The sequence below is a fragment of the Physeter macrocephalus genome, chromosome 18 (genome assembly GCF_002837175.3).
Source record: "Physeter macrocephalus isolate SW-GA chromosome 18, ASM283717v5, whole genome shotgun sequence".
NCBI classification, from domain to species: Eukaryota; Metazoa; Chordata; class Mammalia; order Artiodactyla; family Physeteridae; genus Physeter; species Physeter macrocephalus.
Window position 1 is genome coordinate 76,823,836 of NC_041231.1, and position 14,155 is coordinate 76,837,990.

Genomic DNA, 14,155 nt, shown 5'->3' on the forward strand with positions numbered 1-14,155 from the left:
TTTCCATTTCATAATTTACATTTTTTCATATTAAATTTAAAAAGTATCCAATGTCACATGTTTGTATAATGGCTTTTGCTTATGTTATAGATCAGTAAAAATAAATTTTTTACAATTTGATTGGTCTCACACTCACCTTTCTTCACTCAACATTACTTGCTTACTTCCTACAGGCATTTGAATGACCAATTCCTGACTTGGATTTTGTCGCTTAAGAAGGCCGTTGTGTCAAGTTTCTTAATATATTCTTCCATACACTTTGTTAACCCATATTCAGTTTACAAGGAGTTTTTTGTATGAATCCTCCCATAATCCATTAAATTAAGATCTGAGATTATTTTTTACAGATGGATAGCCAATTTTATTTGAAACATGAATTGGGATTATCTGTATACTGGGAAGTCATCGTGAGGAAATGAGTTATCAGCTAATGAATGAACACTGCTAAATGCCCATTATCCACATCTCAATCCAATTACGTTGTTTTCTTTTGACTGTGTAATTTGACAGTAAAGAAAAAAATTTTTAATGTGATTTCTTTGTGAAAAGAAAACTACCAGGATTGATGGTAAAAGTAAAAGAAAGTAAAGCAATCTGAGAAAGTGATAGCTCTTAACCAGAAAATATGAGTTATGTACAACGTTTCCAAACTGTCTAAAAACGTATTTCATAATGTGTCCTGTGCAGCAGAGACCTGCAATCAGAGATTCGGATACACCAGCTCAGCAGCATAAAAGCCCTGTCAGAGAAGGGTGACAGCCTCTGTAAGTGAAGCTGCCATGTAAAATGTCATGGAAGTTGATTTTAGTCATCTCTGGGTTGGTGGGATTAGGAGTTCTAGGAGACATTACCAGGGCTCACCAATATCTGGGGCTCCTCTCATGCTGGGCACAAGGACAACGCTTCCTTCCCCATTTCAGAAAGGGAAGTCTTATGACTATTTCTAATCACTACAAGCTGTGAATGGAAGCACCTTGTATCACTTCCAGGCAATCAGGAAAGAGGAGTTATAAGATGCTCCTTCTTCTCTTGCTGTGGCAACAGAGGAAGCTATGTGTTCCAGATGGTGCAGCCTGTCAGCCTGGGTCCTGAGTGACTGTGCAGAGCAGAGTACCAATTAAAACTCTGCCAGAGGTGTATACCCTGTCTTTATTAACCTGTATATGAGTTTTGGTTACCCATGCTTTTGGTGGGATCTAAGTAAATATGAAGAAAATGTGAATAGGTATGTATAGATACTTGGAGTACATACATTCTAAATCAGGGTTAGTTATACTCTGTATCAACTTTTCCTCCTCAATCCTTCTCTAATATTCAATAACTATTTTTATCAAGGGAGCTGGACTCCATGGTATATAATTGGAAAACTGTCTTGCTTCCCCTTCACACCTGCCCTAAACATAACTCAACTCTAAACTTCATTCAAGCTAAAGGATCTCCCTTCCCCCATCTCTTGCCTGCTTCAGGTGTGACGCTTGCTGTGATGAAGGAAGGTGTGCCGAGGTTCTCCACATCCCTGCCTGTACTGCTCAGAGTTTACTCCTCCTCTCCTGCTGGCCGGCTGCTATTTATGAACCCCTCTCCCCCAGGGTTTGGTGAGGGGAAGAAGGGATTAGGGGAAAGGGGCACAGTTTTTTCCAATTGGTGCAGGATACTATTATCTTCGGAAGTTGGTTCCCTATGGACGTGGAGGACTCACAAATGTTGGCTCTTTTCTCTTGTGTGTGTCACCTTTGTGGGCTTTTTTATGACCCTCTTGCTGGGACCTAGGCAATGCCTCTCCTCTGGTTGACTGCTTATGACTCCTCTCCCCCCAGCTTCTTGGCCTTCTGGAGGTTCATCCCACGTAAAACATATTCTCCTGAGGTCCCTTTCCTCTCTGGGTATCCCTCATAGGAAGGACCCTTTTTAAATGACTACAAGTTGGTTTCCTTCTAGGTACACTTGGCCCACAGGACAACTCATGCGTCTTTGCCTTGTTGGCAAGGGCAGTGCAGCTCGCTCTCCATGCCACCACCTTACTCACCATCCCAGGGAAGCTGGTCAGCCAGCACCTTGCATCTGGACTACCTCAGGTGGGAGTTAGAACAGTAGTCCCTATGGACTTCCAAACCCCAGGAGATATAAGCCAAACATTCTGAGAGGTGCTAGTGGAGGCCTCTATCTCACTTGGCTTTAGGCAAAGGGAAAAACCCCTCGCCCTCCCTAGAATGGCGAGAGAGGACATATAGAGCTCACAGGTAACTCCCCAACACAATTCTCATTCTCTCGTATTGACTCAGTGTGGATAATTAGTAATGCTGGCAGACTGGTTCACAATCTCTTCCCATCTCCCTTTGAGGTGAATGGGGGAAGAGGTTACCTGGCATCTATTGTTTGCTTTCTGCTTTTGAGGCCTTTGCAGAAACTCCACAGACAACAGCGAGAATCTAATTAAACATCCTGACACAACTCTTGTCTGTCATCAATTCAAGAAACTCTTACTAGACTGATGAAAATGGTGAAATGGCTTAAGGCTTTCGCAGACAGACAGACAGACAGACACACACACACACACCCCATGTAGCAGACATAGAGCAATGACAGATAAAACTTGAAAAGGGTAAAGAGATCTAAGCTTTAAAACATGAACACCCCTGTGAATTTGCTGAAGCCACAGACCGCCCCCGGGCTTTGAAAGAAGTCTGGAAGCAAGGGTAGCAGTCAGATATTTGGCTCCTGTAGATGGAGATATAAGTGCCTCCTAGGAGGTGGGGGACAAGGGTCAGGTTTTCAGCTTGAAGCCATGGACACCCCTGCCCCTACATGCATTCAAACAAAACTGTTGCCAACCTTCTGCTTGGGGCTATAGCGTTATGGAAAGCTGTGTGTGCCAAGAGGGTGGGACAAAAATGTTGACAGTCTTTAGATGAGAATTGAGCCTAGGCACTCCCTGCTCGGTGAGTGGAATGGCAATAGTGTGATACCCTATACACCAGTAACAACCAATTAGAAAATATGATATTATGTTAAACATGGTGGATTCAATCCATACATTTGTCACTATTAAGTCCCTAAACCCCACTAAAGTGACAGTAAGGTGTTTTGTTTGTTTTTTAAGACATAAATTCATATGTGCAATGTGGAAGTGTGAGAGAGATATTCCCCTGTGGGGTGGAATTTGATCAATGAGAGACATATGTTTAGAAACGTAAATTGCTTGCTAGCACACAAATAATACTACTTTAGCTTCAAATTTCATAAGTTATAGTTTTGTCTTCTCTCTGTTTCTTTAGCCCTTTTTATTGTCTAAATGACCATTAAGTATATGATAAGGTGCTAAACTTAGTTATCAGAGAAATGGAAAAATATACGCTGCACATTTACTAGAATAATTAAAATTTAAATGATCACTAGTACCAGGTGTAAGCAAGGGCATAGAGCCATGGGAACTGTCATACAGGGCTGGTGGGCATGTAAATTATTACTACCACTTTGAAAAACTGTTTGGCAATATATATTTTTTTAATTTATGTATTTATTTATTTTTATTTTTGGCAGCGTTGGGTCTTCGTTTCTGTGCGAGGGCTTTCTCTAGTTGTGGCAAGCGGGGGCCACTCTTCATCGCGGTGCACGGGCCTCTCACTATCGCGGCCTCTCTTGTTGCGGAGCACAGGCTCCATACGCGCAGGCTCGGTAGCTGTGGCGCACGGGCCGAGTTGCTCCGCGGCATGTGGGATCTTCCCAGACCAGGGCTCGAACCCGTGTCCCTGCATTAGCAGGCAGATTCTCAACCACTGTGCCACCAGGAAAGCCTGGCAATATTTTTTAAAGTTAAATATATACACTATGATCCAGCATTTCCTAAATTTATGCTCATCAGAAATATGCACATATGTGCATCAAAAAGATACGTACAGAAAAAGTTCTGGAAATGGATAGTGGTGATAGTTGTACATCATTGTGAATGTACTTAATGCCACTGAATTGTACACTTAAAAATGGTTAAAAGGGTAAATACTATGTATGTTTTACCACGATAAAAAAGATATACAGGGCTTCCCTGGTGGCGCAGTGGTTGAGAATCCGCCTGCCGATGCAGGGGATACGGGTTCGTGCCCCGGTCCGGGAAGATCCCACATGCCGCGGAGCGGCTGGGCCCGTGAGCCATGGCCGCTGAGCTTGCGCGTCCACAGCCTGTGCACCGCAACGGGAGAGGCCCGCATACCGCCAATAAAAAAAAAAAATATATATATATATATATATATATATATATACAAAAATGTTCTCACGGCATTATTTATAAAAGTAAAAATTTCAGCTGTAGGATGAATACATTATAGTAGATTCATACAGTGGAATACCTTATAATAATGAAAAAGAACAGACTATCGCTAGATGCAACAACTATATGAATACACAGTCCCTGCTCTCATAAAACTTAAGGTCAAGCTGAGAAGACATAAATAAATATAAAATTACAACTGTGATAAGTACAATGAAGAAAGGGCACAGGATGGCCTGAGAACATATAGTAAGGAGATCTGACATGGTCAGAGGGGGGCTTCCCTGAAAAGTGATGTTTGACTGAGATCTGAAGGTAAGTAGGAGGTAGAAGTGGAGAGTAAAGGCTTCTAGGCAGAGGGAACCCCCATCCAGTGTTTCCCTACGTTTACCTTTTTCATTGTCTTTGACTCTGCCCACTCCAACCACCTACCAGTCTCCACCCATCCTCGCTCCAGGGCTGAGAGGAATCATTTCTTGACACACCTGTAACCCATTCCTGACATAAGGTTTGGGAAGATCTGCCATACGCAAAGGCCCTGTGGCAGGAGAAACCATAGTGATTTCAAGGACCACACAGAAGGCCAGTGTGACTGGAGGGCAGAGAAAAAGAAGAAAAGTGAGAAAGGAGCTGAAGATGTAGGTGGAGGTTGATTATGTCCACTATATTTTTAACATTAATCTGTGTTCATGCCTGTGTACATACTACACTTGACTCAACTGCTTAATCCTGTTGTATATTTTTTAAGTCTGATATTAGCGAGGGCAACTGGCATAGATGATGGAATTGCTGGCGCATATCCAGACTAGCTCCCGTGTGCAATGACTCCAGCCTTGCACACATTACACTGGGCCAGCAGAGGGGCAGTTAGCCATCCAGAAAGAATGATATGATGTTCACTCATTTAAGAGTTATTATCTAGAATTGTTGTTTCTTGTTTGTAGGATTATCAGATAAAATACTGTATTTTTATTTACTAAATCTGGCAACCCTATCTATTAGGATTTGGGGGTCTGGAAACCCACTCTTCCTTCTATCCAGGAAATTGTTAGAATTGATCTATATGCTATGCTTCCTGCTTGTGCTGACATCCTCCTGTATCCTTCAAATAACTAAACTCAGATGGATATACCCACATAGTGATTGCATCTGTTTTTTCATCAGTATAAGCCTACTATTGTATTGGCTGTATAAAGAACTCAGTCATTAACAAAATAAAAACTGATAGATCAAAGAAGAAATCATAGTGAAAATTAGAAAGCACAAGAACTGAATGACAGAGAGTATACTATATATTGAAACTCATGGGATGACATTTGTCAAAATTCATCAAATGGTACATTTAAGATTTGTGTATTTCATTGTATATAAATTTTACATTAAAAAATAACCATACGTTGCTCAGCAGGCCTCGCCTGGCTTTGGGCCCCAGGCCTCCCAGCTAGGGACTTCGCACCTGGGCCTGCCTGGCAGCCTGGGTGTCTGCACAATCCATGGGCAGCAGTGAGGGCCACGATGACAGATTATCAAGAGGAACAGAGCAACTGGAGGCTCTGTAGTCCATCTATCCTGACTCCTTCAGAGCTTGATTATACATTGATCCAACCCTCCTAACAACTGGTCTTCCAAAATAGAAATGAACTCTCCTGATACCACTTTCTCCTTCAGTAGTGTTTTAGCTAAGTATTATCAGAAAACCCAACCAACTTCACCATTACTGTGACATCTGAGGCTGGAGAAAATGATGAAACTGTCCAGACTATCCTCAAGTTTACATATAGGGAAAAGCACCCAGATGAAGCTCTCCTCTAGGAAATACTCTCCCAGGAAAATAATACTCTCCCTAGAAAATAATGATGTCTCAGACATTTAAAAATTATTAGCATTACAAACAGAGAAAACCTTGGTATGGTGATGATCTTTACTTTAGTTACAGCTGTGCAAGAAAATTTAAGTGAAATGGTAGATCAAATAAAAACTGGAAGAGAAGGAGAAAAGAAACAAAAGAAGCAGAAGCAGAAAAGGAATTATTTGAAGACCCTCCTGTTACCATTAAGAATTTCTTAAGTTGGAAGGCCAAGTTTGATGCAGAACTCTTGGAAGTTAAAAAGAAATGAATTAAAAAGAACAAGCAGGATAAACTAAATTAAGTGGGGAACAGCTGTTTGAAACAGATCATAATCTTGACACATGTAATATCCAGTTCTTGGAGGATGCTGGATACAGCGTGGAGGTAGATGAGTCGTTGGTCCAGGAAATGAATGATTTGGAGCTACAGGGTGAGGTGGATGATCCAGACTACAATCCTGCTGACCACAGAGTGACTTGACCAATTAGTGAACTATCCTCATCTTAAGAGGCTTGACTGCCACAGCATCTGTGTCTATGCTGAGAGTGTGTGTTGATTTTCTTTTCTTTATTCATAAGAAAAAATAATTTTCAGAACAATTTTCTGACAGCTTTCATCATTAAACTTAATAAACTGACCTTAAAATTTCAATCAGTCGATCAATAAATAAAAATATTGAACTCCAGGGGCTTCCCTGGTGGCGCAGTGGTTAAGAATCCGCCTGCCAATTCAGGGTACACCGGTTCGAGCCCTGGTCTGGGAAGATCCCACATGCTGGCAAGCAACTAATCCCATGAGCCACAACTACTGAGCCTGCACTCTAGAGCTCTTGAGCCACAACTACTGAAGCCCACGCACCTAGAGCCCGTGGTCCGCAGCAAGAGAAGCCACCGCAATGAGAAGCCCACGCACCACAACAAATAGCAGCCCCCGCTCGCTGCAACTAGAGAAAACCTGTGCGCAGCAACAAAGACCAAATGCAGCCAAAAATAAATAAATTAAATAAATTAAATTTTTTAAAAATATTGAACTCCAGGTAGTGATATGTGTACTGAAGTGTTTAAGAGCAAATGTACTAATGTCTGTAACTTCCTTTGAAATGAATCAAAAATAAGATCCTTGAAATTGATAGAAGAGGGATAGGATAAATGGAAAGTTCCGTGATAAGACAAATATAGTAAAATCTTAACTGTAGAAATTAGGTGCTGGGCATTTGGGCATCACTACAATTCTTTCAACTTTGTGAACATTTTCAGAATTAAATAAAAACCTCATCAGATTGTGAATCACTATATTGTACTTATATAATATTGTACATCAACTGTACTTCAATCAAAAAATAAGTGTAGAAAACCCCCCCCAAAAAAACCTTCATTGGATGCAGATAAAGTGATTCATAAAGAGAAATGTGTAGTCCTAAATGCTTATATTACAAAAGAAAAGTTAAAAATTATTCATCTAAATTTCCAGTTCAAAAACTTAAGAAAAAAACAAGCACAGTAAGCTTGAAGAAAGAGGAAGAGTGGCAGTAATAAAAAAATGAAAGCAGAAATTGATTGAATATGACAGAGGTGCACAGAGATGGTAAAAAGACAAATAAAATAAAAATAAATATTTATTTTATTCTTTGAAATAAAATAATAAAATAGGCAAAACTCTGGCAGAATTCATTGATCAAGAGAAAAAAGAGAGAGCAAATAAACAATCTTAGAAAAGAGGGCTACAGATAAGTTATAGCCAGGCTACCACTAGCCCTCACAGTACCTTTGTGTGAATTAGGAAAAGGTTTCCCCTGTGGGTGGCCACAGCCCTAATACCTAGGGCTTGTTACTTGGAAAGCCTGGTACAGGCTGCTCCCACTCACTCCTTGTCCAGATAAGCTTGTGCTTAAACCACCTACACAACCATATTGGCAGTCCTGGATCAGCATAGTTTAAAAAGTTATGAGACAATATGAACAACCTTGTGCCAATTAATTTGATAATTTGCACAAATGATTGGTTCCCTTTAAAACTACAATTTACCCAACTATATCAAGGAGACACAGACAACCTGAATAAACCTATAACCATTAAAGGAATCAAATAAGTAGTTACAAGATCTACTTTTAAAAAGCATGAAAATTCTTAGTTTTTTCCTATAGTCTAGCGTAATTAAACACCATTGGAATCATCTGTTTGCTAAAAGAAATAAAATACAGCTGTGAAACCATGTGGTTCTGGTGCTTTCTTTAAGGGTAAATCTGTAATCATCTTCCTGATCTTTTTTGTGATAACTTGTCTTTTCAAGTTTTCTATTTCTTCATAGGTCAGTTTCGGTAATTTTTTTTCTTGGAGAATATCCATTTCCTCTAGTTTTTCACATTTGTTGCTGTAGAGCTGCACATAATTCTTTCAGCCTCTTTTCTGTCTGTGAATGTATCTCCTTTCTTATTCCTAACCTTGATATTTTTGCTCTCTTTTTTCCCTAACCAGATTCATGAAATGTTGATATATTTTATTGGTCTTTTCAAATAATTAACTCTTGAAGTTATTGTTTTCCTTTCTACTATTCTTTTTGTCTTCTAATTCATTATTTTCTGTTGTTGTCTATATTATTTCTCTCCACTTGGGGTTTATTTTGTCATTCTTTTCTTAGTTTCACAAAATGGGCAATGAATTCTTAAAAAAAAATTCTTTCATAGTGAAATATTTAAGGCTATGCATTTTCTTCTGCTGTGTCCTGTAGGATTTTACATACAATGCTTTTTTTTCATTCCTTTCTAGATGGTTTATCACTTCATTTTTAAAAATTTTACAAACAAAATAATTATTAAATTAGAAAGAACCAAGCACCTTAATTCTAAGTAGTTATACTCTGACATAATTTCATTTCAAAACAAGACAAATTAATCACTCATTATAATTTTAGCTCTTCCCTAAAGTAATTAACTTGATTTATACACACACACACACACACACACACAAAATAATCTATAGACCTAACCATCTTTCCTGTAATACCTCAGAAACCTTGATTTATTAAGAACAGCAACATTAAAATAATTGTATAACTGGGGGAAAATAGGCCTACAGGATTTAACCCTTGCAATAACAAAGATAGTTTTCCTATAGAAATTCCAATTAAAAGTTTTATTTGGTGATTTAAATAAACCTTAATTTAAGGCTGTAAACCTGAGCTAATCTAGCTCTTTCTTAGCACACTTGTTATCTATCCCAATAATAGACCAGCTATCTAGCCTATGAACAGATAGGTATTACCTGAGGCTAGCCCGGTTTCCTAATTAATCCCCATTTCAATTTTTTATTTCCTCTTGATCCAAAGATGATGTAGGCATGTGCTTCTTTTCTTCTCGTTTTTTTATTTTGTATTTCTTACATATTTTTATTTTGAAAAAAAATGTGCAAATTGTACAAATTGTAGAGCTTTTTCTGTTTTTGAGTTGTTTGAGAGTAAATTGCTACCTGTTTACCCACTGCTCCTGAGTACTTTAGCAGGTATTTTCCAAAATAAGGACATTCTCCTACATAACTCCAATACAATACAAATTAACATTGATACATAACTACCATGTAATTCTCAGACTCCGTTCAAGAGTCTCTAGTCGTCCCCAAAAGATCCAGATCGTAATCATAAATAATCATACATTGCATTTCATTGCCATATCTCTTTAGTCTTATTCATCAAGAACAGTTCTTCACTCTTTGCTTGACATTCATAACCTTGACATTTTTAAATTACAGACCAGTTATTTCATGTCCCTCAGCTTGGGTTTGCTGGGGTTTCCTCATGATTGGATTCAGATTATGCATCTTTGGTAGGAATAGTATAGAAGAGATGATACCTTTCTCTCATTGCATCCTCTCAGGTGGTGCAAGATTTCAAACGTTCCCTCCCAATACTGATAATGTCCACTTTCGTCACTTGATGAAGGTAGTGTCTGCCAGGCTGTGAAGTTACTTTTTTCTTTAGTAATTAATAAATATTTTGTGGGAGGTATATGAAATTGTAAATATCTCATTCCTCATTGTACATTCAATTCATTTATGCCACTATAGACTTGTGGTTTCCTATTCTAGTCAATGAATAGTAATCAGTTATTATCATTATCTCCATTAACTCATGAATGGATAAACAAAATGTAGTATACCCATACAGTGGAATGTTATTTGGCAGTAAAAAGGAATGAAGTTTTTTTTTAAAAATAAATTTATTTATTTATTTTTGACTGCATTGGGTCTTCTTTGCTGCGCGCGGGCTTTCTCAAGTTGCAGCAAGTGGGGGGCTACTCTTCGTTGCGGTGGGTGGGCTTCCCATTGCGGTGGCTTCTCTTTCTGCGGAGCACGGGCTCTAGGTGCACGGGCTTCAGTAGTTGTGGCATATGGGCTCAATAGTTGTGCCTTGCGGGCTTAGTTGCTTTGCAGCATGTGGGATCTTCCTGGACCAGGGCTCGAACACATGTCCCCTGCATTGGCAGGCGGATTCTTAACCACTGTGCCACCAGGGAAGTCCCAGGAATGAAGTTTCGATACATGTCACAACAGGGATAAACCTTGAAAACATTATTTTTAGTGAAAGAACCCAGACACAAAAGGACACATATTGTATGATTCCATTTATATTAAATGTCCAGAGTAGGTTAATCAACAGAAACATAAAGAGGATTACTGATCGCCAGAGGCTGGGGAGAAGGAGAAATGGTGAGTGACCACTGTTAGGTTTATGGTTTCTTTTTAGGGGGCTGAAAATTCTCTGGAATTAGATAGCGGTGATGTTTGCACAACCCTGTGGATATACTAAAACCATTGGATTGTGAACTTTAAAACAGGTGAATTTTATGGTATGTGAATTATATATATATATTTAAAAATAAATTTATTTATTTTTGGCTGCATTGGGTCTTCGTTGCTGCGCCTGGGCCTTCTCTAGTTGCGGTGAGCGGGGGTTTCTCTTGTCGCGGAGCACCAGCTCTAGGCACGCAGGTTTTGGTAGTTGCAGCACGTGGGCTTCAGTAGTTGTAGCACGCGGCCTCAGTAGTTGTGGCACAAGGGGCTTAGTTGCCCCGCGGTATGTGGGGCCTTAGTTCCCCAACCAGGGAGGGATCGAACCCACGTCCTCTGCATTGGAAAGCGGATTCTTAACCACTGGGCCACCAGAGAAGTCCCTGTTATTATTATTTTTTAAAATTTATTTTTGGCTGCGTTGGGTCTTCATTGCTGCGCCTGGGCTTTCTCTAGTTGTGGCAAGTGGGGACTATTTGCTGTGGTGTGTGGACTTCTCATTGCAGTGGCTTCTCTCGTTGCAGAGCACAGGCTCTAGGCGTGTGGGCTTCAGTAGTTGTGGCTCGCGGGCTCTAGAGTGCAGGCTCAGTAGTTGTGGCGCATGGGCTTAGTTGCTCGCAGCATGTGGTATCTTCCCGGACCAGGGCTCAAACCCGTGTCCCCTGCATTGGCAGGCGGATTCTTAACCACTGCGCCACCGGGGAAGCCCCCCTGTTATTTTTAAAAATAAAATAAATCTGCCTTTTCCACAGAGGATTGTAAGGAAAATTGCCTGTTTTGACTCTTACTGCTGAACAGAAGAAAAAGTTCCTTTCCTCAAAATTCATACCCTCAATCCAGCCCTGTAGTCTATGAAAAGCACCTACAATTTGTTGGGAGAAAAACAAAGACCTTAATAAAAAAATAACCAAAATATATGAACGGACAGTTCACAAAAGAGGAATATAAATGTCCAATAAATAAATTAAACCACTAAAAGACGATCATCTTCATAAAGTAATCAACACACATCGCATTGTGATTTTGTGATGATTAAAAGAGGCAAACACTTTCAATATTTTCAATACCAGATTCCTTCCTGTGTTTGTACTCATTTTCTCCATAATTCCCTATAATTGGCTTCTGCCTCCACACTTGCCTGAAATTGCCCTTGGTCACAAGACACCCCTCTCAATCCAAATACGAAGACCACTCCTACTCTCCCTGGAACTCTCCAAGGCTCTTGGCCCCTAACCTTTTCCTTCCTCGAATGCTCCTTCCAGGCTCTTCAAGGCTCATTCCCACTACCTTGGACCACTACTTGATCTCTTGACTGACCATTCCCTTCCTTTTCCTGCCCTCTAGCTTTGGCCAACTGTAGGTGGACACTTCTCTTGGGGGGGGGATGGAGGCTGTTCAGCATCTGAGAATGTCCCACCTTATGAATCTTTTATGAAGCAGACCCCACTTCTCACTATAGAAGCTGAAAATGCCAGATACTTGTTTTCCCAACCCGCTTTTGAAGCTGGGTGCTGGTACTGACCTAGGCTGGGTCAATCTGATGCAGCTATTTTAGACTTTGACTCTGGAGTTATTGGTGAAAAGAAGCAGAGTCAATGGAATAGTGTTCCTGGCACCAGCAACTTCCAGTTTCCATGGCAGCTGTGGCAGCAGTGCCGAGCTCAGGTCCCTGCCTGATGGTGTCAACAGTGTGAGGTGTGACATCTAGTGGACAACAGTGTCCTCACTAGGCACTATTTATAGAGTGGTTTGGGCCATGGTGGTAGCTGTTTAGGCTCTGAGCCTGGTTCTCCAGCTTTCCCAGTGATTCTGTGTACTATTTTAGCTTAACTTAAAATCAGAATCTATTTCCATTGCTTGAGACTGAGAACTCTGACAAATATAGCTTTTTAGAAAGCTGTCCTCAGCTCTCTCTTTCTCTATACCACCTAAAACCACACTTTTCTCTATATTTTCTAAGTCTCTATTGCATTATAAAAGAATCGGTGCAACTTAGCACATTATCATTTGTTACCTTATACTTAAAATTTTCATTTTCATATGCTGTTTATGTTTATTTACAGGCCTTGTTGGGCCTGTAAATTGTCTCTCCAACAACACCATGAACCATGAGAACAATTAAAAATGGATGATAATATAGCCTTATATATTTGCTGATGGGAATGATGGGAATGGGACAAACTAAAGATAGAGGGGTGAACGGCTGACAGGCCCAATGTCCTTGAGTAGTTAAGAGGAAAAGACATCTGGTTTTTTTTCTGGCCGTGCATCGGGGCTTGTGGGATCTTAGTCCCCGGCCCCCCTCCCCGGACCAGGGATTGAACCCACGTCCTTGGCAGTGAAAGCACAGAATCCTAACCACTGGACTACCAGGGAATTCCCAAAAAGAGATCTAGTACCCAAGTCAAGGAGTTGGCCTTGGGAGCAGAGACAGTCCACCTATAGCAGGAGGAGGGCAGGCAGATGCTGGGTGCAGATGCTACCAGTGGGTAGCTGTGGTGGTGGATGCCTTAATTTTCTCCGTAGATTAGGAAGCAATGTCATCAGTAGAGAATGAGAAGAGGAGAAAGTGTAGGAGGTTGGAGAAGGCAGAGAACAGTCATTCAGGACAGCAGTTTGGGGAATAAGGCAACTTTCCAAGATGTTCACAGTATAGATAATTTTAAGAGACTTAGTTTCCAGATACTCAATTTCCAAATGTTCTTTTCCTAAAATTGATCTATTTTCTCAAAATAGATGCCAGCTGCCCTTCCTCAATTGCCTTTCTCCCACTTTACAGAAGTCATACCTTTCACTCAGCCCAAATCTCACCATAGTTAGGCAGTGTAGCACAGTGATTATGATGGTAGCCAGTCTCCGAGATGGCTTGATTCCTGATATTCATATCCTTGAGTTGTCCTGTACCTCACTGAATCAGGTCTGGTCTATGTGATTAATGTGTGACTATTGAGGCTAGGCCATAAAGGGCATTGCATCTTCCACCTTGCTCTTTTGGATTGCTTGCTTTTGGGAATGCCAGCTACCATGTCATAAGGTCACTCAAACAGCCCTAGGAGAGGTCCACGTGGAGACAAACTGAGACCTCCGCAAACAGGCAGCACCCACTCACCCATGATGCGGGTGAACCGCCCTGCAAACAGAACCGCCTGCAAACAGATTCTCCTATCCCAACAGAGCTTTTTTTTTTTTTTTTTTTTTTTTTTTTTTTTTTTTGTGGTACGCGGGGCCTCTCCCTGTTGTGGCCTCTCCCTTTGCGGGGCA

General features: G+C 40.6%; 1 pseudogene; it reads left to right on the plus strand.

Annotated features, from left to right (window-relative positions):
• The first annotated feature begins 5,779 nt into the window (after positions 1-5,779).
• On the plus strand, positions 5,780-6,593 carry LOC102989631 (RWD domain-containing protein 1-like; annotated as a pseudogene).
• The last annotated feature ends 7,562 nt before the right edge of the window (positions 6,594-14,155 follow it).